The sequence below is a fragment of the Alligator sinensis genome, unplaced genomic scaffold, assembly GCF_000455745.1.
Source record: "Alligator sinensis unplaced genomic scaffold, ASM45574v1 scaffold215_2, whole genome shotgun sequence".
Classification (NCBI taxonomy): Eukaryota; Metazoa; Chordata; order Crocodylia; family Alligatoridae; genus Alligator; species Alligator sinensis.
In genome coordinates this window covers 905,148-914,504 of record NW_005842400.1, presented here as the reverse complement: position 1 = coordinate 914,504, position 9,357 = coordinate 905,148, and the positions used below count along the sequence as shown (strand labels likewise).

Sequence of the window (9,357 nt, the reverse complement as noted above, 5' to 3'; positions counted from 1 at the left end):
TCTTCCAGGTTGCCTGGGAGACTTATTCTAGATGGGAGAAGTTACGTTCTTCTCCAGAGGAGCTTGGAGCTGGGCAAGGAACAAATGGGCTGTCCTGTGTGATACCAGCTGCAGAGAGTTTGTGCATGGGCTCATCACACCCCTCTTTGACTCAATCCCTGGCTGACATTAAAAGGGCAGGGCATTGTCTCGATATACAACTATGTCTACATTAGGAGTTTGCCTATGGCTGTACCAGATTGAGTGCAACTGGTCTTATCTGATCTTAGGAGCTGAACATCCTTGGCCTAGCTAGGGCCACCGAGGAGTCCCAGCCATTGGATTAGGCCATTGTGGCAGAGTAGTTAAGGTGCTACCCAACAGTGCCATGAGTTTGAGCCCTGCTCAGGACTTGTGCTGAAGGCCCTTTGGCCTAGCTGTAAATGGCTACATGGTTGTTCAGACTGAGGAATCAATGGCAACCGAATGGGCTGCCAGCCACATCACTCCCTGGTGTGCTATGGGCTTCAGGAGCTGGTGAGCCTACCCTGAAGCATCATAGCCTGATGAGCTGCTAGGCCCGAGGGAGAACTTTCTTTCAGATAAGGAGAGCTTTCTTGGTCTACTCTGCCAGCAAAATGCTCCTAGAGTGGATGTGCTCCCACAGCAAAGCTGTGCTTCATACCAGTATCATGAACTCTCGCACCTCCCAAAATGGTACAAGCCATGCTTATAAAAGGAAGGGCACACCTGCATTCACAGTGTGGGGCTCCTGCCAGCTCAGCTCTAGCAAGTGGGGATCACATGGCTGTGCTGGCAGGAGCCTGTGGGCTAGATCTGGCCTGTGTTTCTCTGCCTACTCTCTCTGTAGTCAGCCTGCTGATGACAGGTGGTGCTGTAGGAGTTGGTGCTCAACACCATCCCACACTCCTCCTGCTCACAGTGATGGTGCAGGGAAAGTTCTGAGGCACGTGCCACTGAGATATATTCTACAGCAAATAACTTTCCTGGACTGGGCTACCCTCTTCCTCCAGGCCTGACACAGCCTAGGAAGGGTATTTATTCCAAGACATCTAATGGTGATGACCTTCCACCCTCTTCTCATAGAATCTCAGGCACAAGGCAGGGCAGGGTGGCACCTGAGAGGCTAACTCCTCCAGAACATTTCAGAGATTAAGGCCGAAAGAGACCATGAGAGCATGCAGTCTGACCTCCTGGATGTCACAAGCCATTACATTCCATTCAAATACCCTTGGACATATCCACAGTATTAGATAGGGCAAGTATTTTGGTCCTAAGAGGTCCTAAACCTCTACAGATGGAAAACAGGAAAGATCAATTCCCCAGCAATAATCCAGACCCTTGTGACCAGGACCAGACTAATTCATATGCTAATTTAACCAGAGCATAGGGCCCTCAGTCCCATGGGAGCCCACTGAGTTCAGCATATCTTTGGTTGAAGTGCCTGTGGCAGCTGTCTCTGCTTTCTCATTTTGTGAATCAGCAGAGGAATCTGGGAAAGCAGTCTACTCCCCTGGTTCACAAAAGAAAAGGAAGGAGTGCTTGTACTGGGGCTTGTGGCTTGGCGTACTGATCCCACCCATTCTGTAATGTGGCCTTACCTGTAATGGCATGGAATTAAGTGACATGAGCTCACCTGGCCCCAGCAGGTAAATAAATACCCCATGCTAGAGAGGAAAGCACAAATCCCCACATGTCCCTGCCATTCTGTCCTGGGGCAAAACACTTTCATGACCTCAAACTGGGTGAGAAGCAGGGATCTACTATGAAACTGTCCTGCCCTGGGTGAGGTTTCCAAAGGATGCCTGCACAGAGCCTCCCCCTGCCTCCCAACCTCTCATCAGGACTCTTCTTCTCTGAGCTAATCAGCCTGGCTATGCTTCCTCCATCCTGCTTCTATCTGAGGAAGTACAAGGTAATGCTGCAGTCATTTCATGCTATGCAGATACATGGTAAAAGTATGCCTATAAGGTGTGAGGCAGACCTGTGCTGAGAAACACCCTGCCCACTCCATGTATGTTATGTCCTGAACAGGAAACACTGTAACTGTGTTAGTGTAATGCTAAAGGCAGGCTGTTTGGCTCTGGTAAGAAACATGGCCAACTCACCCACTCACTGCACCTCATGAGTACAGCTGCATTGCTGCCGGCTCTAAACGAAGCAATGCAGCTCATTTGTGACCCCAGTAGCCTTGTGCCTTGCGACTGGTTGTATTGCCCACAAGACAGCTCTGCTGATGAGTAGCATCCTGAATAGGTGAGCAAGACCCCTTCCCTCAGGCCCTCCTCCTCTTCCCATTGTCCATGAAGAACTGAGGGACAGAATCACACTGGGCACATCTGTGTGTTCATTGATGCACTTTTGCTACTGTACATTAATTTTAGTACCACTAATATGAGGTCCTACATAAAGGCACATTAGGCTGCCCTAATGCACAGTACCAAAAGCAAATGCCTTTTTAGTGATGCTTAATGTGCGGTAGACTAATTCTACTACACTTTAGCATATTAGCACTGTTTTTGCCGTGAGACTTTAATGCTCATTAGAATAGGCTACTGCACATTAAAGTCCACATGTAGACGCGCCTGCTGTCTCTTGTTTTCTTCCTCCCTGCAAAGGGAAAGAACATCTGTGCTCAGCCTTTTTTCCTCTGAGCTGGCTGAGGTAAGATCAGGGCACTCAAGGCTTTTGGATAATCGCTACTTAGTTAATTACTTGAGTGAGGGAGGGCATTCAGAAATATGCCAGTGCAGGTGAACCCTGATATGGGCACTGGGTGGGGGAGGTGAATGTGCCAAGTAATAGAGAAAGGGTGTGTAAGGTCAGATGTTATTTCCCTCCACATCTCTCACTCCCTTTTCTGGTGTTGGTCACACGGTCCCTTCAGCCGCTTTGTTTCCTTTGTAGCCAAACCATTCTGGCACCACCCCTTGCTGAGGGTGCATCTGTCAGTTTGCATACACACGTATATCTGTCCTACTTTTCTTTATAAGCCTCCTGACTCTTCTAGAGCTGAATTTGCACAAAGTATGGCTCACTGGAAGCCGTTCCCCTCTCCGCAGGGTCCTCAAGAGACTTCCTTTGCCTGGCAAGTCAGACTGCAGACTTGGGTTGGGGTATGGACCTATGAACAGATGACAGTGAGTTAAATGGGCAGGGACATACCACATATCAGCTGCTCCGTGGTAATTATCCATGTGCCTGCTCTTGACCCACAGGAACTGAACACCAAACACTGCTCCAGTTTAGTGTTCACTTACCACTGGACAAGAGCAGACACATGAGGAGTTGCCATGAAGCAGCTGAAGCATAAGTGTCAGGAGTCAAGACAGTAAGCAAGCCAGCTAATTACCTCTCCTGTGCCCACCTGCAGGCTGACCCTGGTTATCTGATTACTTCCAGCTGACTCGGGTTGCCTGCAGGGTCAGGGCTGTCTGCTTATGAGCAGTAGCTCTTTCAGTGCCCTCAATTAGGGCTAGCTGGAAGTAGGCTGCAGGCAGCCAGCCAGCCCCACTCAGGTGATGAGGGCCTACTGGGGGTGTCAGGGTAGCTGCTGCCCTGACTCCTGACAAGAGTTCTGTAACTCTTTTTATCTCTCTGTCACTCTCATCTGCCCATGCCCATGGACTCAGGGGGAAAAGGCAACAAACAGCAGTGATGCTAAACGGAGCATTGCCTCTGCTCTCCAGTGAAGTATAACACCTAGCTCTCCTCTGCCCATCTCTGACAGCATCCAACTCCATGGCCCCTTCCGTCCACCTCGGGTGGGAAATTACACACATCTTTGGCAGAACGTTAAACCAGTGTCCCTTCTGCCCCTCTCCCTTTGGGAGCTAAAGACCCTCTGTTCCTTTTGGAAAAATTAGGCATATAACTCAGTGGTCCAAGCAAACATGCTCTTCACAATGAAACCTTCTACAAGTTCAAAGCCATAAGCAAGTCATTGGTAAGTACAAAGTGACTGGTGTGTTCATAGGTCTGATGGAAGAGGGAAGCAGCCATACGCTACCTAAGCTCCACCAGAATCCCTAAACTCTGCCCCTCCCATCCCAGCTTTGTTCTGTGTCCCTGACGCAGTGACTAGGTGTGAAATAGTTAATAATGTAAACCTTCATCTTTAGGGATCAGACTCTACTGGACCCCCACCCTTGATACGAGCTCTTGGTACCTCTATGAAGATAGTGTGCTGTCCTTCCAGGGCTGCGGTGCCAACCCTGCTTTGTAGATAGGAGCAATGAGCAGGAAGGGTAGAGGATTATCTGCACCCATGCCTGGCGGTCCAAGCACAACTACTCTCCTGCAGGGCTAAAATACAGCTGGGACCCTGAGCAACCTTAAAATACTAAACAGTTTTAATCCTTCCCCTGAAGCCTCTGGTACTGGCCACTATGAGAGAGAGACTGGACCAGATGGACCTGGGGTCTATTCTAGTTTGGCAGATGCTGTCTCCCTAGGAGGCCACTTCCTTACAATGCCATGTCCTTCTTAATGCCCTGAGGATCCCTTGCTGTCATGTGCTTGTGTCTTAATTGGCCAGAAAGGAACTGGCATGAGGACATAGGTCCCCTCTCACTACCCCTGAGACCCAGAGTACTGTTTCACAGTATTCCCAGCCTGTGGACTAAAAGAGCAGAACTGGGAATCAAGCCCAGGTCTTTGGCAGTTCCATGCAACGTCCTGGTACCTCAGGCACAAGTCAAACAACACATCAGTCTCTCCATCAGCAATTACATTTGGAGATGGTAGATGAATGGGCCAGTGCTGTGACAGTAACAGATGCCAGGGGGATTCCTGACCTCAGTACCTTGCTGTGGGAGGAAGGGAATGAAGGTTCATGCTCCTGGCTAGGACAAGGACAGTCCACACAGGATCCCAAGAGGAGTCAGTCCAAGGTTTTATGACCAGATGTAGCTTGGAAGACTCCAGGCCTGGTTCTGATCTCCCCCACTCTGGAGTTAATCAGATTGCTCTGTTAAGTCAGTGGAGTCACAGTAGTGTAAAGAAGGCATAAGGGAGGGAAGAGTCAGACTTTCTGCCTGAAGGTTCAGTGTGAGGGTTTATAATGATAGGTGACTCTACCTAGAAATGCCTTGGATGCAGCCTTCCCCTTGCTGGCAACAGATACCTACACCAAGAGGTAGACCATGGGCTTTTCGTGTAAACAAACAAGCAGGAATAAACCTTCCACACTTTCAGGAGTGTTTTATCCATCATAGATAGAGCTGGGTGGAGAAAGGTAAGCCTTTTTCACAGAAGGTTTCAGTATTTCAAAATCTTAGCCTCCTGGACTTCCCATTGCTGACCTCAGAGTAGCTGTTCTTAAGCAACAAAACATGGGGAAAAAAACTGACTGCAAAATTGCAGAACAAGAAATCATCCACAGACTGAACTGTATTAATCATGGTCTCAGCAGGGACTATGGATTCTTATCCTGTTACCTTGACAGTTTACTATGGTGTGCCTCCAGGTCTCAGCTGCCTCTTTCATCTTAACTGATCTAATAAATCTGCTTATTACCTTTCTTAGCAACATATCTTCCTCTTGTCCCTTTCCCTTCCATGGAAAATCTTTTCTTTCTGCCAGTCCATTCCCAGCAGGTGGCAAAACAAGTTGTTGCCTATGAAAGCTCAGGCCTCTCTGAACCATTTAGTCTCTAAGGTTCCACTCTGTCCTACTTTCTGCCTAAAAGCTGGTTTAGAAAGAAAACAAAAATTGGGAAATTTTCCATGAAAGGTCATGAGGCCTGGGTCCCAAGGAAGCCTGCAGAGTGAGCTGCTCCAGAGCTTTGCCCTGAAAGTGTGGACTCTGGCAGTTTTGGGATCTCAAGCTCTGAGGCAGCCCAACATGCTGGCTGCCAAGGAGCCAAGAAGATGACCTGGCAGGTAACCAGGTAGGATGCCAAGCATGGCTGGTAGAGAGGGCTCCCTCAGACCGCTGGTGGGGTTCCGCCACAACTTTACTGAAACTGGAATCTATCCATGAATCATTTCAGTTTTGGCAAACTGGGAAATTCCAGTAGAAAAAGCACAGCCTCTGAATGTGCATGACCACCTCAAATCAAAAAGGAAGCAGATCACCGTAACTGATTCCTAGGTCCTACAGCCAAGAGGTACATTTTTGATCATTGAAACAGACCTCCTGCATGGAACCTCATCAAGCAGTCACTGCATCAAGCTCATGATTTTTGTTGGCACTAGACCATCTCCTTTAGAGAGGTGTTCAGTTTTGATTTAAAGTTTGAAAGGGCTGGACAATCCAGACTTCATTTGGAACCCTGAGTGCAGTTCTGGTCAAGAAAGAAGAACATTAGTGGGAACAGGTAGCAAGAAGGGTTACTGAGATAGTCAGATGAGTGAAAAGCCTGCCTCACGAGAGGGCACTGAAGGAACTTGCAGTTAGTCAAGCAATATGGCAGTTGAGAGAGGATATGATTACAGTGTATGAATGCATCAGGCAAGTAAACACCAGGAAGGGAGAAGAGCTGTTTAAGCTAAAAGATATTGCTGACCCTGAATAAGTTTAGGCTGCAAATTAGAGAAAGGTTTTTAACTATCCAAGCAGTGGGGTCCTGGAACAGCTACTGAGTAGGAGCAGTGGGAGCAAAAAAAAACAACCCCAAAAAACCCACCTGCTTCTCAGATGAGGCTTAATCGGTTTACGAATGGGATTGTGTGACTTGATGCCTGTGGCAGTCAGAGCCTAGATATGACTAGGAGATTTTTCCAGTCCTTCATTTATATGTTTTTAAGTCATGCCAGCAATTACTCACTCTCTCAGTTAAGGAAATGCCTTATTTCTAGTTTTAATTTGTCTAGCCTCATTTTTCAACCCCTGAATCTTGCTAGGCTTTTTCTGTTAAAGATCCATCAAATATCAGCTCCAAAATCAGAAAGAAGTCTGGTCCTGGGACTGGCTGTCATGTATCTGGGAGGGATTCCTTTCCTTGGAGGTCTGAGCAGGGGTTGTCTAGGATCAGGAAGTTTCTATCCCATACAAGCTACTTTCTCAGGGTTTGAGGGAAAGGCATGTTGGGTGAACATCCATCCTTCCCATCCTCTGCCAAGCACAGATTCATGCCTGAGGAGGGGGTCTCATCAGGCTGCCCTGGTGGCAGAAAGTGAGCTAGCTGTCCCTGCTGAGCTTCTGTAGCTCAGCCAGTGATGGCACTACAATGACCCAAGCCCTTAGTTGAATAACAATCATTTTTCAAAAGCATTGCAAGCTGCCTCCCTTCCCAGACTGCTCTATAAAGGGAAAATAAAACCTCATCTCCTCTGCGGGTAAGATGAGGCACAGAACATATCATCTAAAATAAAATCCTTGGAGAGGTGCTTTTAAAAATACAGATGAATTCACAGGAAATGCTACATCAGCAAAGAGGTGATGGGTATGTATGAGGGCGGGGGTGAATCTGCTCTTTAGTCTTTTCCCTGCTGCATCTCTATTCTATCCTCCTTCAGGGCAAAAGATGCTTTAATTGCAATTACAGTCAGAGAATTGTAAGCATTAGAGATAGAAGAGGCCTATTAGACCATCCATTTCCACCCCCTGCCACCAGCCAATGTGGGCTTGTTCTCTGCTGCATATTCCCTAGTGACATTTCTATTCTAGCTTCAATTGTCCCAAGCAACAGGGCTCTCATTTCTTCTCTGGAGAGGCTATTCCAGTCTTTTAACTCTCACTGTTAAGCAAATGTTTCATGATCTCCACACACATTTTCCCTTTGCTCAGTTTTGTCCCATTATTTCTGGTTACGCCCCATTGGGCATATGTTGCTTATTGTGTGGTCTAAGCGACACATTGATAAAGACATCTGAAAGGAAAAGAGAGAGGAACAGCAGGGAGGAAGGATGGATGGAGAGGAAGGGAACTTGAAACAGTCATTTGCATCTCCATGGCAAGAATAATGTATGATCGGGTATGGGCTTGTTGTGTGTGGGAGTGCCAGGGGGTGCTTGCTTTGTTTTCACGGGGTTATTTAGTTGTGTTCTGTGTCACTTTTAGCCAATATGTATTTATTTACTTGTATTGCTGCTGTGGATTTTGAAGGCTTTTGTAATCCATTTAGGCTGCCTGGTTATTATAAAGGCCGTGGAGATACTGTCTGCTACACCCTTTGATTGTTCTAGCTCTGGATTTAAATTCCGTGTCCCTGTTTTCATGTACAGCTCCATCTGGTTATAGAAAAGAAGAGGTTTTGCTTTTGTCACCATTGTTAACATCACAACAGTCTGCCCTACATTGATCTATAAAGGTTGGCCGCTCCCTCTCCCTCTCCTTTGTTCCCTCTCTCTGCCTGTCTCTTTTCTTTCTTTCCTTGCCTTCCTTTCTTTATGACTTCTCTTTTCTTTCATCAGCCTCCTTCACTTCTTTCTGTTTCTTTATAACTTCTTTCATTTTTATGCCTGCTTCACTGTATAGTCTTTCTCCAGTGGTACAAATCTCTCCCCTTCACATTCTCTCTCTCTCTCTGTATTGTATCTCCTCCTTTCCATTTCTCTGTCACCCTTTATCATGTCCTTTCCCTCCTTTCCCCAACCCTGGTTATCCTTGGATGGACCTTAAGGGTGACTTTTTATTCCTCTGAGTTGAGGACAATCAGACTGCAGTACTGGCTTTGGTACTGCAAGCAAATAAGGTGGTTGGTCAGGCTAACTGCCCCCACACACAGCATTCCCTTTCCACCACTTTCCCTCTACAGCAATTGAAAGGAACTATAGGAGTTTGATCATGTTTCCCTGACAACAGAACTAGCCCTAATTTTCAAAGTCCCCGTGCCAGGAAAAACATTTGGAGCCCCTCAAACAATGTCAAAAATCAACAGAAGCAAGAGATTGGTTGGAGGTTTGGCAACAGGGTATGGGGCCACGATCAGTGCCACTGTGAACCAGATAGTAAGGTGGTGGTAGCAGGGAAGAGGGGATGTTGTCCCTCAAAGAGAGGGGATGGAGGGAAGATTTCAGAAGCTGACAGTGTCTTACTGTTGTTGAGCAAGGAGTGAAGCTGGTAGGGGGTTGGATCAAGGTGCTTGCTAATGGGAGGGTGAGAGAGGGTACAGTAAAATTGCACCTTTCAGAGTGGGCAGCAGGGGGCTGAGCAGAAGAGGAGGTTGTGCTGTGGGTTGCCTAGAAGGCTCTACTGCATCCTCTGTAGGGCTGGCCTTGTTTGGAAGCCAGGAGCATGTTTTGAAGGCACAAGGAGCACAATTCTCAATCTTCAATTCCTCCTAAATAGCATGGGGACTAGTTTGGATTGGGAACATGGGTCTCTGGGCAGGCCTATGCCACCTCAAATTGGACTTAAAGGTGCCACTATGGAAACATGCCCTGCTTGCCCACTCATGCCCCAGTGCACAGA

The 9,357-nt window shown here is 47.4% G+C and overlaps 1 protein-coding gene across 1 annotated transcript in view; it reads right to left on the bottom strand.

Annotated features, from left to right (window-relative positions):
• NPTXR (neuronal pentraxin receptor) overlaps positions 1 to 9,357 on the bottom strand; it is a 29,961-nt gene that overhangs the window by 3,903 nt on the left and 16,701 nt on the right. The window lies entirely within an intron of this gene.